The sequence below is a fragment of the Macrotis lagotis genome, chromosome 7 (assembly GCF_037893015.1).
Source record: "Macrotis lagotis isolate mMagLag1 chromosome 7, bilby.v1.9.chrom.fasta, whole genome shotgun sequence".
Classification (NCBI taxonomy): Eukaryota; Metazoa; Chordata; class Mammalia; order Peramelemorphia; family Peramelidae; genus Macrotis; species Macrotis lagotis.
The window spans coordinates 106,792,306-106,814,527 of NC_133664.1; the positions used below are offsets into that span (position 1 = coordinate 106,792,306).

Consider the following 22,222-nt stretch of genomic DNA (forward strand, 5'->3'; position numbering starts at 1 on the left):
ATGGAAAAAAGAAACAAGTACTTATTAAGCATCTATTATGCATCAGGAACTGTATTATGCTTTAAAAATATTCCATTTCACAACTGAGTAAACTCTGGCAGAGACTTACTCACAATCCAGCTGGTAAGTCTGAAATCATATTTGAATTCAAATCTTCCTTTCTCCAGTTCCAGAGCTCTGTCCACCAACTAAACTTGTAGAATAGATGGAATTCAGAATCCTTCAATCTGACTCAAATCTAGGTTCCTTTGCCTTCCCATCAACTACAGACTCCCTGAATCCTAAAAGTCTTTTTTCATTTAATACTATTTATATTGCCAGTAGAAGATTTTGTCTATAGAGAACTCTACATTTGTCAACATCTCTCTGTATTTGTTTTCAGAAGATAAATTCACATTTTCTGGGAAAAGTCACTGAGGGGCAGCTAGGTGGCAGAGAGGATAGAACATTGACCCTGGAGTCAGGAGGACCTGAGTCCAAATCTGGCCTCAGACACTTCATAATTACCTAGCTGTATGATCTTGGGCAAGCCACTTAACCCCATTGTCTTGCAAACCCCCCCCCCAAAAAAAAAGAAAAAAGAAAAAGAAAAGTCATTGAAGCTAGAAGTTAATTTCCACTTGTCCCTTTTTCATATGTTTCAACTGCAAGAAGAACTTCGTATTAACTCATATTATTGAAGCATCTATTTGTACATATTGGGGCTATTGACAAAGGAGAGATTTGGTGCAGCATGCTTAAATGATAAATCTCCATGGAGAAGACTCTGGAAAGGCATGATGGCATGTCAAGGAAGGTCAGGGCAGGACTTCAACCTTCTCAGGACATGGTCCAAATGGTGGTTCTGCCTCTATTGTTCCTGTCTGTATTTTTTATTTTATCTGAAAGGATATTAATAATGGCTAGGGTGTTACGAGAATCAGAAGGTCAGAATTTAGAATCTAGAATCTAGGAATAAGCAACAAATGCCAAGGTTTTCCAAAAGCTGGACTGGGAAGCAAGGGGACAACATCTCTAGTAATCTGCTTGATCCAACATAGACTGAAGACAGCCAAGAGGGAATTGCATCAAGTGAACTTCATGAGGTGAATCCTACATAGAAATTAATTACTTATACTTTGAACTCACTCTCCCAGTGACCAAGTTGCTTTTGCAAAAAAAGAAAAAAATTTCATGTTAGTTGGTTAAAGGAAATTAGTACACTAAATAATTGAAGAACTCACCACTCAAGGTTCAAGGCAATCTCATTAGAGAAAGACACTTCCTCCCTAGTCTCTCAGGAGTACCTATAGAACTCTAAGGAGATGAAAATGCCCTAGCACAGATATTCCAGGTCATCACTACGTACTAATTCTACTTTGATGATTTGGAGACAATGAATTCTGCATGAATAAGAAAATCTATAAACACAACACATCCATGGTTTCCTGAGATGAATACTGAAAACCTGGGTTCTTAAACTAGTCCTATTCTGAATTAGCTATATGTTATAGAATAAGTCACTTGATTATTCTCCTCAATTTCTTTATGGAGTTCCCATATTTTAAATATATGAGTGATAGAGTGCTGTGAGGATTACTTAGTGAAATGGAAAAAGATAACAACTCAGAAAAATAGAATTGGACAGATGGGGAAAAAAATTCACTAAAGAAAATATTGCCTTAAAAAGTAGAAATGGTCCAATGAAAAATGAGGTAAAAAGCTAACTGAAGAGAACTCTTTTAAATTGGAATTAAGTGAGGCAGCTATATGGTACAGTGACAGAGCACCGGCCCTGGAGTCAGGAGGACCTGAGTTCATATTTGGCCTCAGATAATTACCTTAATAATACTTAATAATTACCTAGTTGTGTGATCTTGGGCAAGTCATTTAACCCTATTACGTTGTAAAAACCAAAAGAAAATTAGAATTAAGCAAGCAAAAGTTAATGATTCTATGAAACATTAAAGATCAATCAAACAAAATCAAAAGAACAAAAAAAAGAAGAAAATGAAGAATAATTCATTGGACAAACAACTGACCTGGAAAATAGAATCGGGGTGATAATTTAAGAACTACCAGACTACCTAAAAGTCAGGATCAAAAAAAAAAATAGCCTGAATAGCAACTTTCAAGAAATTATCAAGGAAAACTGTTCTGAGATTCTAGAACTAGAGAGAAAAATATTCATTGAAATAATCCATCAATCATCTCCTGAAAGAGATCCAAAAATGAAAACTCCAAGAAATATTGTAGACAAATTCCAGAATTAGCAGTTCAAAGAGAAAATACTGCAGGTAGCCAGAAAGGAAAAAATCCAAATATCAAGGAGCCAAGGTCGGGATTATCTGGGATTTAGCAGCTTCTATTTTAAAGGATTTGGAGAGCCTGAAATATGATATTACAGAGAGTTAAGGAGCTTGGATCACAATCAAGAATCAAATTTCCAGCAAAATTTAGCATACTTTTTCAGGGGAAAAATGGATATTAAATTAAAGATTTTATTTATTTTGAATTTTACAGTTTTCCCCCAATCTTACTTCCCTCCCCCAACCCCCACAGAAGATAGTCAGTCTTTACATGGTTTCCATGGTATACATTGATCCGAATTGAATGTGATGAGAGAAATTATATCCTTAAGGAAGAAATATAAGATATAAGAGATAGCAAGATCAGACAATAAGATATCAGGTTTTTTTTTTCTAAATTAAAGGTAATAGTCTTTGGTCTTTGATCAAACTCCATAGTTCTATCTCTGGATACAGAAGGTATTCTCCATCACAGACAGGCCCAAATTGTCCCTGATTGTTGCACTGATGGAATGAACAAGTCCATCAAGGTTGAACATCACCCCCATATTGCTTTTAGGGTGTACAGTGTTTTTCTGGTTCTGTTCATCTCACTCAGCATCAGCTCATGCAAATCCCTCCAGGCTTCCCTAAATTCCCATCCCTCCTGGTTTCTAATAGAACAATAGTGTTCCATGACATACATATACCACAGTTTGCTAAGCCATTCCCTAACTGAAGGCCATTTACTTGATTTCCAATTCTTTGCCACCACAAACGTGGGAAAAATGGATATTCAACAAAACAGGTGACTTTCAAACTTTTCTGATGAAAAGACCACAGTTGAATTGAAAATTCAATCTTCAAATACAAGATTCAAGAGATGCATAAAAAGGTAAATGAGAAGAAAAAATTGTTAGCCAATAAGACTAAATGGGACGACAATACCTAAAGCTCTTGAGAATTATATATCTCCTAGGAAAAATGATAGGAATGTAATTAGACAGAGGATGCAGGTATGAATTGATCATGATGGGATGATTTACTTTAGCTACTGAAAATTGTATTTCTATTGGGACAGCTGGAGAGAGGGTGCTTGACAGAGTGTGAGGTATAATTTGGTTGTGATGTTTTATGCTTATCAAAACAGTGAAAAGGAATATGCTTTGAAAGAGGATGTGGTTACAAGACAAGTATAAAACAATTAACACAGAAAAAAAGGATTACACTGGAAGAAGAAGGTAGAAGCATTAGAGGATAATTAACGCCACTTGAAGTGACACAAAGGATCTATTATGGTAGAGAGAAAGAAGGGAGAGTATAAACACTGAATAAATCTTACTCTCCATAGATTTCATTCAAAGAGGGAATGATATACGTTCCTAATTGGGTTTAGAAATTTATACTACCATATAGGGAAGGAGGAAGGAACAAGGAAAAGGACAGAGTGAGGCATGTAGCTGTAAAAAGCAAAATATTGGTGAGACAAGATAGGGGGAAAAGAAAAAGAAAAGCATAAATAAAGGGGGAGATGGAATGGAGAGAGAGAAAATGTTTTTGCACAAATAAAATCAATGCAACCAAGATTAGAAGGAATAAAAAGGGGCGGCTAGGTGGCGCAGTGGACAAAGCACCAGCCCTGGAGTCAGGAGTACCTGGGTTCAAATCTAGTCTCAGACACTTAATAATGACCTAGCTGTGTGGCCTTGGGCAAGCCACTTAACCCCATTGCCTTGCAAAAACCTAAAGAAAAAAAAAACAGAAGGAATAAAGAAAGCCAGGAAACAATTTTCTTTTTTTGTTTGTTTGGTTTTTTTGTTTTTTGCAAGACAATGGGGTTAAGTGACTTGCTCAAGTTCACACAACTAGATAATTACTAAGTGTCTGGATAATTACTAAGAGGCTGGATTTGAACTGAAGTCCCACTGACTCCAGGGCCGGTGCTCTATCCACTGCGCCACATAGCTGCCCTCCCCAGGAAATAATTTTCACAGCTAGTGTTTATGACAAAGGACTCATTTCTAAAATATATAGAGAACTGAGTTGAATTCGTTTAGAATATAATTCATTCCCCAATTAACAAATGGTCAAAAGATACAAATAGGCAATTTTCAGATAAAAAAAAATTAATCTATATTCATGTGAAAAAATGCCCCAAATATTATAAATTAAAACAACTCTGAGATACCACTTCACAACTAAATGATATAAAAGGAAAATGGTCAATACTGGAGAAAATTGGGAAAACTGGGACACTAATTGGTTGATGGATGTGAACTGAGTCAACCCTTCTGAATAATAATTTGGAACTATGCTCAAAGGGCAATAAAACTGGGCATATCATTTGATTCAGCAATTCCAAATCTATATCAAAAAATTGATCATATCAACAATGGCAATGGTGGAAAAATATGGAAGTAACTTTTGTGATGGACTTATAAAGAATGTGATCCACCCGCGACAGAGTTGGTGGTGTTGGAACACAGACTGAAGCACATTTTTTGTTATAATTATTTTTTGGGGGGGTGCAGGGTAAATGGAGCTGGGTGGCCTGTCTAGGGTCTCATATCAGGGTGATCATTGGGCGTCTGAGGCCAGATTTGGACCTGGGTACTCCTGGCTCAAGGGCCAGTGCTCTGTCTGCCACCCAGCCACCCCTACTATTACCATTTTATTTTATTTTGGGTCTTTTTTTTCTTTTTTTGTTTTTTTCAGGGCAGTGGGGTTGAGGTGGCTTGCATGTCACACAGCTGGGTGATTGTTGGGTGTACAGGGCCGGATTTGGGCTCCAGGATGCTCCTGGCTCCAGGGCTGGTGCTCCATCCACTGAGCCACCTGGCCATACCTACAATTACTACTTTTATTTTTTTTAATTTTAATTTTAATTTTTTTCTCTCACCTTTACTTTATAGCTCAAGTGAGTCTATATTTTTGGGGGGAGGGGGTACTTTGTTTACTCTAAAATAAGAATATTTTATTAATGTATAAAAAATTATTTGTACAAAATGAAAATAAATAAATATTAAATTAAAAATTGATCATAAAAAGGAGAAAAGGCCTACATGTACAAAAAGCATATTCTTTTTGTGGTGGCAAAAATTTGGAAATTTAGGGAATGTCCATCAATTAGAGCATGACTAAACAAGTTACAGTATATGAATGCTAAGGAATACTATTTTTCTGAAAGAAATAATGAGCAGACAGAATTTTGGAAAAGCCTGGAAGGACTAGCATAAAATAATACTGAGTGAAATGAGTAGAAACGGGAGAACATTGTACACATAAAGAAAAACATTGTGAAATGATCAACTATGATGGACACAGCTCCTCTCAGTTGTTCAGTGATCAAGGACAGCATGGACTTCCTATAGAAACTGCCATCCACATTCAAAGGAAAAACTATGGAGCCTAAATGCAGAGCAAAGCATACCATGTTCACTTTTTAAAATTTCTTTTATGTTGTTTCTTTTTCTCATGATCTCTTTTTCCCTTTCATTCTAATTATTCTTTCATAATATGACTAATTTGGAAATATGTTAAACATGACTGTATATGTACAACCTGTACCAGATTGCTCACTGCCATAGGGAAGAGAGAGGGAAGGGAGATGGTCGAAAAATGTGGAACTCAAAAACATGCAAAAGGATAAATGTTGAAAACTGTTTGCTTGTAACTGGGAAAAAAGAAATAAAAAATGAAAATTAGAAAACAAATTATTAAATAATAATATTAAAAATCACATGCAATAACGGGCCAGGGAGATATAGACCCCAAACAAATTGGAGACTAAATAACCTCATTTTAAAGAATGAGTGGATCAAACAACAAGGTATAGAAAGAATTAATTATTTTATCCTAGATAATGATAATAATGAAACAGCATACCAAAACCTGTGGGATACACTTAAGGTGGCTGTCACAGGATATATTATATCTTTAAATGTTTATATGAATAAATTAGAGAAAAAGGAAATCAATGAACTATATATACAACTAAAAAATTAGAGAAAGAACAAATTAAAAACCCCAATTAAATAACAAATTGGAAATATTAAAAATTAAAGGAGAAATTAATAAAATCAAAAGCAAGAAAACCATTGAATTAATAAATAAAACCAAGAGCTATTTTTATGAAAAAACCAATAAAATTGATAAACCTCTGATCAAAATGATTAAAAAAAGAAAGAAGAAAACCAAATTACTAGTAACATAAATAAAAAAGGTGAACTCACATTAAGCAGGAAATTAAAGTAATAATTCAGAATTATTTTGCCCAACTACATGCTAATTTGATAATCTAAGTGAAACGGATGAATAATTACAAAAATATAAGCTGCCCAGGTTAAATGAAGAGGAAAAATAACCATATCTCAGAAAAAGAAATTCAAGTCATTATTGAACTCCTTAAGAAAAACTCTCCAGGGCCAGATGGATTCACAAGTGAATTCTATCAAACATTTAAGGAACAACTGGTTCCAGTTCTATATAAACTCTTTGGAAAAATAGGTGAAGATAGAACTCTGCCTAAAACTTTCTATGACACAAATATAGTACTGATAAACCAGGAAGAGTTAAAACAGAGAAAGAAAATTATAGACCTGATGAATATAGATTCAAAAATCTTAAATAAAATCTTAGCAAAATAGGGCAGCTAGGTTGCACAGTGGATAGAGCACTGGCCCTGGAGTCAGGAGTACCTGAGTTCAAATCCAGCCTCAGACACTTAATAATTATCTAGCCATGCAGCCTTGGGCAAGCCACTTAACCCTATCGCCTTGCAAAAACCTAAAAAAAAAAAACTTAGCAAAAGAACTACAAGTTATCACTAGAATAATACATTATGACCAAGTAGGATTTATCCCAAGAATGCAGGATTGGTTCAATATTAGGAAAACTGTCAGTATAATTAATTATATCAATAACAAACCTATCAGAAATCATATAATTATATTAATAGATGCTGAAAAAGTTTTTGACAAAATACAACACCCATTCCTAATAAAAATACCAGAGAGCCTAGGAATAAATGGACTGTTCCTTAGAATAATAAACAGTATCTATCTGAAACCATCAACAAGTACTATATGCAATGGAGATGGGCTAGACGCATTACCCATAAGATCAGGGGTGAAACAAGGGTGCCCATTATCACCACTACTATTCAATATTGTATCAGAAATGTTAGCATCAGCAATTAGAGAATAAAAAGAAATGGAAGGAATTAGAATTGGGAAGGAAGAGACAAAATTCTCACTCTTTGCAGATGACATGATTGTCTACCTAGAGAATCCCAAGAAATCATCCAAAAAACTACTGGAAACAATTAGCAATTTTAGCAAAGTTGCAAGTTATAAAATAAACCCTCATAAATCCTCAACTTTTCTATATATGTCTAGCAAGATACAGCAGGAAGAGCTAGAAAGAGAAATCCCATTCAAAGTAACCTCAGACAATATAAAATACTGGGGAGTCTATTTGCCAAGACAGACTCAGAATCTTTTTGAAAATAATTATAAAACACTTCTCACACAAATTAAATCAGATTTAAATAACTGGGTAAATATCAATTGTTCATGGATAGGTAGAGCTAATATAATAAAAATGACAATTCTACCAAAACTAAACTATCTGTTTAGTGCCCTACCAATTAAAATTCCAAAAAATTACTTTGAGTTAGAAAAAATTGTAAGTAAATTCATATGGAGAAATAAAAAGTCAAGAATTGTCAGGAGCTTAATGAAAAAAAGTACAAAAGAAGGTGGCTTAGCCCTACCTGATATAAAATTTTATTATAAAGCATCAGTCATCGAAACTGTTTGGTATTGGCTAAGAAACAGAGTGGTGGACCAGTGGAATTGACTAGGTGTAAAAGCAGGAGATGATTATAGTAATACACTGTTTGATAAACCCAAAGAATCCAGCTATTGGGATAAAAACGCCCTCTTTGATAAAAACTGCTGGGATAGTTGGAAGTTAGTATGGAAGAAACTTAAATTAGACTAACACCTAACACCCTTTACCAAGATAAGATCCAAATGGTTACAGGACTTAGACATAAAAAACAATACTATAAGCAAATTAGAAGGTCAAGGACTAGTCTACCTGTCAGATCTATGGAAAGGGGAGCAGTTTATGACTAAGGAAGAGTTGGAGAACATCACCAAAAACCAATTAGATGATTTCAATTACATTAAATTAAAAAGCTTTTGCACAGATAAAACCACTGTAACCAAGATCAAAAGAAATGTAGTAAATTGGGAAACAATCTTTACAACTAATGATTCTGACAAAGGACTCATTTCTAAAATATACAGAGAACTGAGTCATATTTTTAAAACAAAAAGCCATTCCCCAATTGACAAATGGTCAAAGGATATGCAAAGGCAATTTACAGATGAGGAGATCAAAGCATTCATAGCCATATGAAAAAATGCTCTAAATCATTAATTATTAGAGAAATGAAAATTAAAGCTTCTCTGAGGTACCACCTCACACTTCTCAGATTGGCCAATATGACCAGGAATGATCATTATTGGAAGGGTTGTGGGAAATCTGGGACACTATTACACTGTTGGTGGAGCTGTGAACTCATCCAACCCTTCTGGAGAGCTATTTGGAACTATGCCCAAAGGGCAACAAAAATGTGCATACTCTTTGATGCAGCAATACCACTACTGGGTCTATAACCTGAAGAGATGATGAAAAGGGGTAAAAACATTACTTGTACAAAAATATTTATAGCAGCCCTGTTTGTGGTGGCAAAGAATTGGAAATCAAGTAAATGTTCTTCAATTGGGGAATAGCTTAGCAAACTGTGGTATATGTATGTCATGGAACACTATTGTTCTATTAGAAACCAGGAGGGGGTGACAAGAAGGGATTGAGCCTTAGGAGCTCTCTGATAAAACGCATCAGCTAAGGACTCTAACTAAACTTTCCAGAGAAAGAACCCACAAAGGGATCCAGTGAGCCAGTTCTCCTACTCAAGGTAACCTGGAAAAGAGCAGAAAGGCTCTGCTCCCCAGGGTTGGAGGGGCAGCCTGCCAGAGGGGTGGCCCGCCTGAGCCAAAGAACTTCAGCCTCCCGGAGGCAGCCCCAGGGCACTGGGAGCCTCAGCTCAGAGCAGCGGGGGAGCCTCCAGAGCTGCACCCCGAGGAGCACCAAGCACAAAGTGGGGAAACAGCGGGGGACCTCTGCCAGAGGGAGCACGTGGAGCCCAGCCCTCAGGGCACACAGGGAGCAGCTTGGTCTTTCTGCAGCCCAGACCCTGAAACAGAAGCAGGTGGAGCTGGTAAGCAGGAGCCTCCAGGGCATGAGCCCATTGAACTGAGGGAGGGGGGTGAAGAGAAACTTGGAGCTCGGTCCTCTGCCCCTGGAATAGGACTCTGGGGCTCTGACCACATTCAGATCCTGATCGCAGTCTAGTCCCCCCCATAGGACAGCAGCCCCACCCCCAGCCCCGTGGCAGAGGGAAGTGCTTATGGTCACTCACAGACCAGGAGGGAAGACAGAGCCTCACACACTGAGACCCTTGTGGGAGTGTCCCAAAAGCTCAGGAAGCACCCCAAACTAGGCCCAGGCTGGGAAAATGAGCAAGCAGAGAAACAAAAAGAAGATTATTGAGAAATATTTTGCAAATGAGCCCAAGAAGAATCAAAATCCTCAGTCTGAAGATGAGGAAGCACAAGCTCCTGCATCTAAAGACTCCAAGAAAAACAGAAATTGGGCTCCGGCTATGACAGAGCTCAAAAAAGATTTTGAAAATCAAATGAGGGAGTTGGAAGAAAAACTGGGAAAAGAAAGAACAGAGATGCAGGAAAAACATGAAAATGAAGTCAGCAGCTTAGTTAAGGAAATCCAAAAAAATGCTGAAGAAAATAGCATGCTAAAAACCAGCTTAGGTCAAATAGCTAAAACAGTTCAAAAAGTATTGAGGAGAAGAATGCCTTAAAAAGCAAAATTGGACAGATGGAAAAAGAGATAAGAAAACTCTCTGAGGAGAACAAATTCTTCAGACAAAGAATAGAATTCAGGGAGATTGATGAATTTACCAGAAATCAGGAATCAATACTTCAAAACAAAAATAATGAAAAATTAGAAGAAAATGTGAAATATCTCATTGAAAAAACAACTGATATGGAAAACAGACTTAGGAAAGATAATTTAAAAATTATTGGAATACCTGAAAGTCATGATCAGGAAAAGAGCCTTGACATCATTTTCAAAGAATTACTACAGGAAAATTGCCCTGATATTCTAGAAGCAGAGGGCAAAATAGAAATGGAGAGAATGCACCGATCCCCCTGAGAAAAAGATCCCAAAAAACCAACCCCTAGGAATATTATAGCCAAGTTCCAGAACTCCCAAGTCAAAGAGAAAATATTACAAGCAGCCAGAAGGACACAGTTCAAATATCGTGGAGCTGCAGTCAGGATCACACAGGACTTAGCAGCAACTACATTGGAAGCTCATAGGCCTTGGAATACAATATACCGGAAGGCAAAAGAACTTAGAATGCAGCCAAGAATGAACTACCCAGCAAGGCTGAATGTCCTCTTCCAGGGAAAAAGATGGACTTTCAATGAACCAGGGGAATTTCAAATGTTCCTTTTGGAATGGCCAGAGCTGAACAGAAGGTTTGATCTTCAGATACAGGATTCAGGTGAAACATGGAGATTGGAGGAGAGGGGGGGAAATATGAGGGACTTAATGAGGATGAACTGCATGTATTCCTACATAAAAAAAATGACACTGATAATACTCATATGAACCTTCTCAGTTAATAGAGCAGGTAGAGGGAGCTTTTATAGTTGAAGCACAGGAGAAAGCTGAATTTGAAGATAAAATATGGTGTAAAAATGGAGTCAATAGTAAAAAAGGGAAATGGAATGGGAGAAAGAAAAAGGAGAGGGGGAATAGGCCAAGATATTTCACACAATAAGATTTTTTTTTTATTACAATGAGCTATTGCAATGATATGGAAGGGGGGAGGCAAGGGGGAATGAGGGAAACTTTGCTCTCATCAGAGATGGCTAGGAGAGGAAACAGCATATATACTCAATGGGGTACAGACATCTGGAGTAAGAAGGAGGGGGGAGCAGGGGGAAGGGGTGGGGATGTGAATAAAGGAGGAGAGAATGGACCATGGGGGGAGAGTAGTCAGATATAACACATTTTCTTTCTTACTTCTTGCAAGGGGCTGGAATTGGAAGGCCTGCCCAGGACCATGGGGCCAGGTGGATTCTGGGCCTAAGGGGTGGTATGGGGGCTCAGGGCTTCTTGTCCCCAGGACCAGGGATCTGTCTGCTGAGCCAGTCAATAACCCTACAGCAGAGTCAGAGTGAAAGGAGAGAGAAAATAGAGTACATGGTAGTAGAGAAATAAGAAAGGAGGGAGTTGCAATCAGCAATGGCAATGGTGGAAAAATATGGAAGTAACTTTTGTGATGGACTTATCATAAAGAATGAGATCCACCCATGACAGAGTTGTTGGTGTTGGAACAAAGACTCAAGCACATTTTTTGTTATTATTATTTAGGGGAGGGTGCAGGGCAAGTGGGGCTGGATGGCCTGCCGGGGGCCACATAGCAGGGTGATCTTTGGGTGTCTGGGGCCGGATTTGGACCCAGGTGCTCCTGGCTCAAGGCTCAATGCTCTGCCACCCAGCCACCCCTACTATTATTACTATTTTATTTTATTTTGGGTCTTTTTTTTTCTTTTTTTTGGTTTTTGCAGGGCAGTGGGGATCAAGTGGCTTGCATGTCACATGGCTGGGTGATTGTTGGGTTTATGAGACTGGATATGGGCTCAGGTGCTTGTGGCTCCAGGGCTTGTGCTTCGTCCATTGTGCCACCTGGCCATACCTACAATTATTACTATTATTTTTTTTTAATTTTAATTTTTTTCTCTCCCCTTTACTTTTTTTGCCCAAGCAAGTCTATCTATATTCATGGGGGAGGAGGGGTATTTTGTTTACTTGTAAACAAGAATATTTTATTAATGTAAAAAAAAATTTGTACAAAATGAGAATAAAAAATAAATTAAAAAAAAAGAAAAAAAAAGAAACCAGGAGGGATGGGATTTTAGGGAAGCCTGGAGGGACTTGCATGACCTGATGCTGAGTGAGATGAGCAGAATCAGAAAAACACTGTACACCCTAACAGCAACATGGGGGGTGATGTTCAACCTTGTAGGACTCGCTCATTCCATCAGTGCAACAATCGGGAGCAATTTTGGGCTGTCTGCAAAGGAGAATGCCATCTGTATCCAGATAAGGAGCTGTGGAGTTTGAACAAAGTTCAAGGACTATCCCATGCAATTTAGAAAAACACAGATATCTTATTGTCTGATCTCTAAGGATATGATTTCTCTCTCATCACACCCAATTTGGATCAAGATACAACATGGAAACAAAGTAAAGACTGACAGATTGCTTTCCGTGGGGGAGTGGGGGAAGGGAAGTAAGATTGGGGGGAAAATTGTAAAACTCAAATAATATCTTTAATAAAAACTAATTTTAAAAAAAGATATAATTAGCAAATTTAGCAAGGTCACAGGATATAAAATATCCTCTCCTAAATCCTCAACATTTCTATATATGACTAGTAAGATACAGCAGAAAGAACTAGAAAGAGAAATCCCATTCAAAGAAACTTCAGACAGTATAAAATACCTGGGAGTCTACCTGCCAAGGCAGACTCTGAAACTTTTTGAAAACAATTACAAAACCTTTCTCACACAAATAAAATCAGATTTAAATAACTGGGCAAATACCAACTGCTCATGGATAGGCCAAGGAAATGAAACAAAAATGACAATTCTACCAGAATTAAACCATTTGTTTATTGCCCTACCAATCTAAATTCCAAAAAATTATTTTAATGAGTTAGAAAAAATTGTAAGTAAATTCATATGGTGAAATAAAAAGTCAAAAATTTCCAGGGGTTGGGGAGGCTAGGTGTCACGGTGGATAAAGCACCAGCCCTGGAGTCAGGAGTACCTGGGTTCAAATGCAGTCTCAGACACTTAATAATTACCTAGCTGTGTGGCCTTGGGCAAGCCACTTAACCCCATTTGCCTTGCAAAAAAAAAAAAAACCTAAAAAAAAATCACTGAAAACTAAACTACTCCTAAATAATGAGGAGATAAGAGAACAATCAAAGAAGCAGTCAATAATTTCACCAGAGAGAATGAAAGTAATGAGATAATATACCAAAATTTATGGGATACAGTCAATGCAGTACTTGAGGAAAATGTGTCTCTCTCAAAATGCTTATGCCAATAAAATAGAGAAAGAGCAGATCAATAAATTAGTCATGCAACTAAAAAAAGTTAAGAAAAGAACACATTAAAAATCCCCACTTGAGCAATTCTCAGACAAAGAAATCAAAGCTATCTATAATCATATGAAAATTGCTCTAAATAATTATTGATTAGAGAAATGTAAATTATAGTATCTCTGAGGTACCACTTCATACCTCTCAAATTAGCCAATTTGACTAGAAAATATGTAATTGATACTGGAAGGAATTTGGGAAAACTGGGATACTAATAATGCATTATTGGTAGAGTTGTGAACTGATCCAACCTTTCTGTAGAGCAATTTAGAATTATACCCAAAGAGCAATAAAAATGTGCATACTCTTTGATCCAGCAATTACCACTCTTGAGTCTATATTCTGAAAAAATCATCAAAAGGGATAAAGATTCCATATGTACAAAATATTCATAGTAGTTCTTTTTGAGGTGGCAAAGAATTGAAAATTGAGGGGATAGGGCAGCTAAGTGGCGCAGTAGATAGAGCACCGGCCCTGGAGTCCGGAGTACCTGAGTTCAAATCTGGCCTCAGACACTTAATAATTACCTAGCTGTGTGGTCTTGGGCAAGCCACTTAACCCCATTACCTTGCAAAAACCTAAAAAAAAAACAAAAAAAAAACCTAGAGAGCAAAAGAATAAAAGGATTTTTCCTTAAAATCATAAAAACTACCTAAAACATCAGCAAGCATAATACATAATGAGGACAAGCTAGAAGCATTCCCAGTAAAGTCAGGGGTGATAAGGATGCTCATTACACCACTTTAATATTATGTTAGAAATGTTAATTTTAACAATAAGAGAAGAAAAATTGAAGGAATTCAAACAAATAATGAGGAAACAAAATTCTCACTTTGTAGATTATATCCTTAGAAAATCCTACTAAAATGAACAAGTCCATCATTATTGATCATGCTGTTAGTGTGTATAATGTTTTTCTGATTCTCCTCATTTCACTCCCTTAAAGAACTACTTGAAACAAATAGCAAATTTAGTAAAGTTGCAGGATATAAAATAACCTACATAAATCATCTATATTTCTAAATATTACCAACAAAGTCCAGCAACCAGTGACAGAAAGAGAAATTCTATGCATAAAATACTTCAAAGTCCACTTGCCAAGCAAGCCCAGAAATTATATGAAAACAAAATACTTCCCACAGATAAAATTAGATCTACATGATTGGAAAAATGTGAATTGCTCATGGGTGGACTGAGCTAATATAATAAAAATGACAACTCTACCTAAATTAATTTACTTATTCAGTGTAACATCAAACTACCAAAATTATTTTATGGAACTAGGAAAAATAGTAACAAAATTGATATGGAACAACAAAAGGTCAAGAATATAAAGGGAATTAATGGGAAAAAATGCAAAAGAAAGTAGCCCAGATTGAATATTATATTATATTATTATATTATAATATATTATATAAAGCAGCAGTCATCAAAAATATTATCTCAGTGTGGCTAAGTGGGATAAATTAGGTACAAAAGAAACAGTAGGAAATGATGACAATTATGTATTGTTTGATAAACCCAAAGCTTCCAGTTTCTGGACTAAGAACTCACTATTTGACAAAAATTGCTGGGAAAACTGGAAGATAGTATGGCAGAAACTAGGCATAGATCAACATCTCATCCCCTATTATCCCTTTCAATATATGAAGAAAATTGAGATTTTGAGAAATTAAGTGACTTGATTGTGACTCCATAGACATAAAGTGTGCTGCCATTAGCCATTAGGAAAATAAGGAATAGTTTATCTATCAGATCTATGGAAGTGGAAGGAGTTCACAACCAAACAAGAGATAGAGTACATTATAAAATAAAAAAAACTTTTGAAAAAATATAGCACCCAGTCCTGTTAAAAACACTAGAAATCATAGGAATAAATGGAGTGTATCAATCTAAAACAATCAGCAAGCAATGTATGTAATGGGGATTAGAAAGAAACATTCTCAATAAGAGTAGGAGTGAAATAAGGATGCTTGTTATCATCACTATTATTCAATAGTCAATATTATTTAATGTATTAGAAATGTTTTAGCATTAGGGGAAAAAATGAAATAGAAATTAGAATAGGCAATGTGAAAACAAAAGCTCTTATTCTTTTTCAAGTGATATGAAGGCATACTTAGGGAATCCTAGTAAAAAACTACTTGAAACAATTAACAACCTGAGCAAAGTTGAAGGATATTAAATAAACCCACAGAAACCCAACATTTCTATATTACTATTTCTATATATTACCAACAAAGTCCAGCAGCAAGAGAAAGAGAAAATCCATTTAAAATAACTGTAGACAACATAAAATACTTGAGATCCTATCTGCCAAGATAAACCCAGAAACTATATGAACACAATTACCAAACACTTTTTACAATAATAAAGTCAAATGTAAAAATATCAGTTGCTCATGGGGAAGCCAAACGAATGCAATAAAAATGACAATTCTACCCAAATTAAGATATTTTCTCAATGCCACAATAATTACACTACCAAAATATTATTTTATAGAGTTAGAAAAAATAAAAGCAAAATTCATCTGGAGAAAGAAAAGGTCAAGAATATCAAAGGGAATTAATGGGGAAAATGTACAAGAAAGTGGCTAGCCACATCAGATCTAAATCTATTTTAAAAAGCAGCAGTCATCATACGGCTAGGTGGAACAGTGGATAGAGCACCGGCCCTTGGAGTCAGGAGTACCTGAGTTCAAATTTGGCCTCAGACACTTAATAATTACTTAGCTATGTGGCCTTGGGCAAGCCACTTAACCCTATTGCCTTGCAAAAACCTAAAAAAAAAAAAAAAAAGTCATCAAAAATTGGCACTGACTAAAAAATTAGAATGGTTGATCAGTGGAATAGATTAGGTACAAAAGAAACAGTAGCAGATGACTATACTAATCTACTGTTTGATAAACCCAAAGACTACAGTTTCTGGGATAAGAACTCACTATTTGACAAAACTGCTGGGAAAATTGGAAAATAGTGTGGCACAAACATTGACCAGCATCTCACATACTATACCAAGATAAGGTTGAAATGTGTATAGAACTTAGACATGAAAGGAAATATCATAAGCCAATTAGGAGAACAAGGAATAATTTATCTATCTGATCTGTAGAGGACGGAAGCATTTATGATCAAGCAAGAGATAGAGAGCATTATATGCAAAATGGATAATTTTGATTTCATTGAATTAAAAGGGGTTTGCACAAACAAAAGCAATGCAATTGAGATTAGAAAAAACACAGAAAGCTGAGAAATAATTTTTACAGTCAGTGATTCTGAAAAAAGCTTCATTTCTAAATTATACAGAGAACTGCATCAAAATTATAAGACTACATGTCACTCTCTAATTGATAAATGGTCAAAAGATATGAGCTAACAGTTTTCAGGTAAAGAAATTAAGGCTACCTATAGTCATATGATAAAATGCTCCAAATCACCACTGATTAGTGAAAAGTACCACATCACATCTATCAAATAGACTAATATGATAAAAAAAATAATCAATGTTGGAGAGGGAAGTGGGAAAACTGGAACACTAATGCACTATTAATGAACTTGTGAACTTAGTCAACCATTCTGAAGAGCAATTTGGAACTATATCCAGGGGCAACAAAACTGTGCATACCCTTTGATCCAGCAATATCACTACTAGATCTGTATCCCAAAGAAATCATAAAAAAAAATGGAAAAGATACACATGTACAAAAATATGCATATAGCAGCTCTTTTTATAGTGACAAAGAAATGGAAATTGAGGGGATGCTCATTAGTTGAGGAATAATGAACAAGTTGTGGTATATAAATGTGATCGAATGCTATAGTTCTGTAAGTCAGAAATGGGGGGACTTCAGAAAAATATGGAAAGACTTGCATGAACTGATGCTGAGTAAGGTGAGGAGAACTAGGAGAACATTGTACATATTAACTGTAACATTGTATGATGATCAACTGTGATAGACTTCTCAACAAGACAGTGCTGAAAGACAATTCCAATTTGATGGAAAATACCATCATCATCCCAAATCATACTATTTTCAGTTTTTAGAATTTGATTTTGGTTTTTTTCTTTTTTATGAATTTTTCCCTTTTGTTCTGATTCTTCTTTTACCACATGACTAATATGGAAATATGTTTGACATGATTGAAGATGTAGAACCTATATCAGATTATTTGTTCTCTTGGGGACAGGAGAGGGAAGGGGGAAAGAGAAAAATGTGGAACTCAAAATCTTTCAAAAACAAAATGTTGAAAACTATCTTTCTAGGTAATTGGAGAAAAATATATAAAAAGAAAAAAGAAAAAAGAAAAAAAAAGCTGGTCAGTTTCCTGAGCTAACTATCCATTCTATCTCAGAGCCATATCTATATATTTAAACAACCCATAAGCACATTACAACTCAGATGTGCACCTTCTTTGCATAAAAATGATTCACATTTTTATGCTTATTTAAGAATAGTAATTTGATTTACTGTACATAGAAAGTACCTGATAAATGCAAGAATCATTTTAATATATGAAGAAAATTGAGATTTTGAGAAATTAAGTAACTTGATTGTGGTTCCATAGGCAATAAGTATCTGAGGTAAAAGTCAAAATCCAGGCTCTTTACAGAAAAATAATATTTCCACTATTTCCAGCCAACATGCTGCTTTACTTCCTTGATCACTTAGTTATATAATTTGCAATGATATTAATAAAATATTTAATTTTTTGAGGGAGCAGTATGGCTTAGTGAAAAGCTTGATAAACAAAAGACTCAGAGGTCCTGATTTCAATTCCCAGCTCTACCTTCTTTATTATGTGTGGACTTTGAGCAAGTCACTTACTCACTCATGCTGGGTCTCAGTTTCTCCATCTGTAAAATGAGATGATTAAACCAGATAACTTCTAAGATCCCTTACACCTCTCAAGTTCTAAATGACACTATTGACCTTGACTGAGAAAGGGACCTATTCTTGAGGATTACACAGAATAAGTCACTGCTACCATCTGGTAGAAGGAAAATAAAGATTGATAACCTTGGAAATATAGTAAGAATGACATTAGATTAAACTTAGGCAATTATAGTTCTAAGAACTTCATTCTAAGCTATATATCACATTATATAAGTAGATATAGAGATTAATCAGTATTAATATATGCTAATACCATGAAGCAATAATTAATTACTGCTGCTACTAGTAGTTAATTAATTGGTATGAATTATCTTAATCTTTGCCTCTGAATGACACTCATTCTGATATGTGACAAGTAATCACATTACTTCTTAGTAATCAATTACTTTTTAGTGGTAATCTATCCATTTCACATTACACTGAATAGTCCTCCACTTTACTGTATGATAGGAATCTCTTACCATCTGGCTAACAAAGAACATTAGTACTTCTCAGAGACTCATAGGATGTTATATCTGAGAGGGATCTCAGATCATCTAATGCAACCTGCTCATTTTGTAGATGAGGAAAACTGATGTTGAGATGGTAAATGCCTTAACTAGAGTCTCATAGCCAACAAATGACAGAATTGGGACTCAAATCCTGCCTTCATCATTGTAAACCCAGTTAGCTATATTATTGTGGGACTGTGACCTTTCTTTTCCTTGTTTGAAACTGGGTAATCTACAGTGTGTATGAAATCGGATCCTACTCTGTTTAGGGCACAAACCATTTTCCTTTACATGACTCTCACCCCTCCTTTCTTGACACTGAATACTGCATCCATTTGCATCTTAGTAAAAAGCTGTTTAGTCTTTATACATGAATTTATAGGGACTGACTTGAAAGCTGGTCTAGAATACACCAAAATATCTTCTTGGAAGGAAACCATGAAGGTCTCCTGACAAGAGCTCTTAAGTTTAGGTTTGTTCTGCTCTATCTCCCCATGGTAGGACCATATCCAATGGAGAAAGAACCCTGGAGATTAATAACAGAAGATAGCTGCAAGTATCTATCTCTTGTGCATTCAGGTCAGAGAAACTCCAGAAAAGCAGATAGATGATTGAGCAGGGTTGATAGGCATTCCCTAAACATGTTTAACAGTTTAGCCCAAACCATGTTGGTGACTGAGACAATCTGTATTCAATTCTGGGTATTTGCTGTAATGGCATCATCTGGTTAGTAAATTGTATCAGCTTGGTCAAGAGAAAGAAAATGTCTGTCTGACTTAAGCATTACCAGCCTGGCCATCTCCAGGATTTGTTTGCTTTCTATGCTCATACCTGATATTTTAATGTTCTCTTCTGATTGGCAAGAAGCAAGCAAAACAAAGGACATAATTACTATGATATGGTCTTTTATTAACTTTTTAAGCATCTGGCTGGCCACCTGTCTCAATATCTTCTACTGCTTGAAGATTGCCAATTTCTCCCACCATGCCTTCCTCTGGCTCAAGTGGAGGGCTTCCCACGTAATTAGTTAGAATCTGCTGGCCTCTGTGCTCTTCTCTTTCCTTTACATTGACATTCATCAAAGAATTTGGCAATCAATCCTTTTACTTCCAAACAAATGATATGCATAACAAACTTCACTGAAGACATTAAGAGGAAAGAGATTTTATTTTCAAGTATAACATTATTTCCTTCTGGATAGCCATCCCCTTTACTATGTCCTTGATTTCCTATGTGCTGATCATCTTCTCCCTGAGAAGACACACCTAGCAGATGTAGAACAATGGGACTAGATCCAGAGACCCAAACACTGAGGCTCATGAAAGAGCAACCAAAATCATCCTCTCATTCCTCTTTCTCTTCATTGCATATTTGGTTGCCTTTTTTAACCATTCTAGTGAGCTGGGTTTTTTTTTGGTTTTTTTTTTTTGCCAGACACTAGTACGGCACAGATGACTATGGAGATAATTTTGGCTGCCCATCCTTCTGTACACTCAATTTTCCTCATTATTGGCAATAATAAACTAAAACAGGCAATTTCTGGGGATGATCCAGATAAAGAAATAGGACATGAAGAGGGGAACCATGTGACCCTGTACCTGAAGAAACAAGTGCTTATTAAGCAGTTGTTATTTTTCAGCAACTATTTTATATGTTTTACAAATACTTCATTTGCTCCCCATTTTACCAGCTGAGGAAACTGGCAGATAAAGGCTAAGTTCATCTGGTAAAAGTCTGAAGTTTAATTTGAACTCGGTCTTCTTGAACTCCAGAACTCTCTATCTATTGTGCCAACCAAACTTGAAGAACAGAATCCTTTAATCTGCTTCAAGTCTCGGTTCTTTAGACTCCTCCCATTCAAAATACTATTTAATGCCAATTAACAAAAAGACAGTAACTCAGCTGTTCCACTGTACCAATATTACCAACAGAAGATTTTGTCTATTGTAAAATCTACATTTCTCTCTCTCTCTCTCTCTCTCCATTTACTTTCAGAAGAGAAATGCATATTTTCTGCAAAAGGCATTGAAGCTAGAAGATAATTTTTATTTGTCCCCTTTTTTGTTTTAATTGCAAGGAGAACCTTCTTTTAACGCATATTATTAAAGTAGCTATTTGTACATAATAGGGTTATTGATAAAGTATATGTACATGTAGCTTGCTTAAATGAATAAATCCCCACAGAGAAGAGTGTATGATTCTGGAAAGGCATGATGACATCTTATGAAAAGACTCTGCTCCCCAACAGTATGCTTGTGCTAACCTGTAACTAACTCCAGTCCTCAAAGGATGTGGTACAAACTATTGACTGCTCTGGAGTCAGAATTGAAAAATCCATAATCTTTTCTTTCACTCTTTCCTTATTGATCATCATTTGAGGAAAGTGAATGAGCAGCTGTGGGACTCCAGGACTGGGAGGGACCTAAGGCCATCACAGAGACATGACCCAGTTGGTGGTTCTGCCTCTATTGCCCCTGTCTCTATTCTTGATTTTAGTTGAAAGGATATTGCTGATGGCTACAGTATCATAAGCTTCAGAAGAGCAGGACAGGAAGCTACTCAAAGTTCAAGAGCAGGTATCACTTGCCAAGATTTTCCAAAAAACAGATTGATGAAGGGGGGTTATGATGGGGTAGGGAGTGGTGGCAGGGGGAAGGGCTATATAGAAATTGCTTACTAAATAGAAAATGGTTTAACTTTTAATTCACTCTCTCCGGGGACCAAATTGCTATAGTAAATATTCCTTTGTTAAAAACAAAAACCTCTTTTATTTTAGTTGGTTAAATGAAACTAGTGCACCAATTATTGAAAGGAAAAGGCACAAGTAAGGGTTCAAGGCATGGGCATTAGAGAAAGACTAGGAGTACCTCTAGAATTCTGAACATATGGAGATATTCTGGGACAATGGGTCCCATACCCATTTCAATCTAAATTTCATACCAATGTGACTTTGTGATTTAGAGACAATGAATTCTGCATGAAGAAGAAAATCTATGCAAGTCATACACCTACAATTTCCTGGATGAATTCTGAACTGAAAGTAAGAAAACTTGAATTCTTAAATCAGCCCTCTGATTTAGCTTTTCCTCAGAGTCTTGATGAAGTTCCTATATGTAAAAGTATGAACGACAGAATCCAATGCTGTGAGAATTATTAAGAACCATCAATGATTTTAATGTTTTTCTTTATGATAGCAATGGTTATATATGTAAAGTTCTAGTGACACTGACCCAAG

General features: G+C 36.1%; 1 pseudogene; it reads left to right on the top strand.

Annotated features, from left to right (window-relative positions):
• Positions 1 to 19,829: 19,829 nt before the first annotated feature.
• On the top strand, positions 19,830 to 21,518 carry LOC141494125 (taste receptor type 2 member 3-like; annotated as a pseudogene).
• Positions 21,519 to 22,222: the final 704 nt, after the last annotated feature.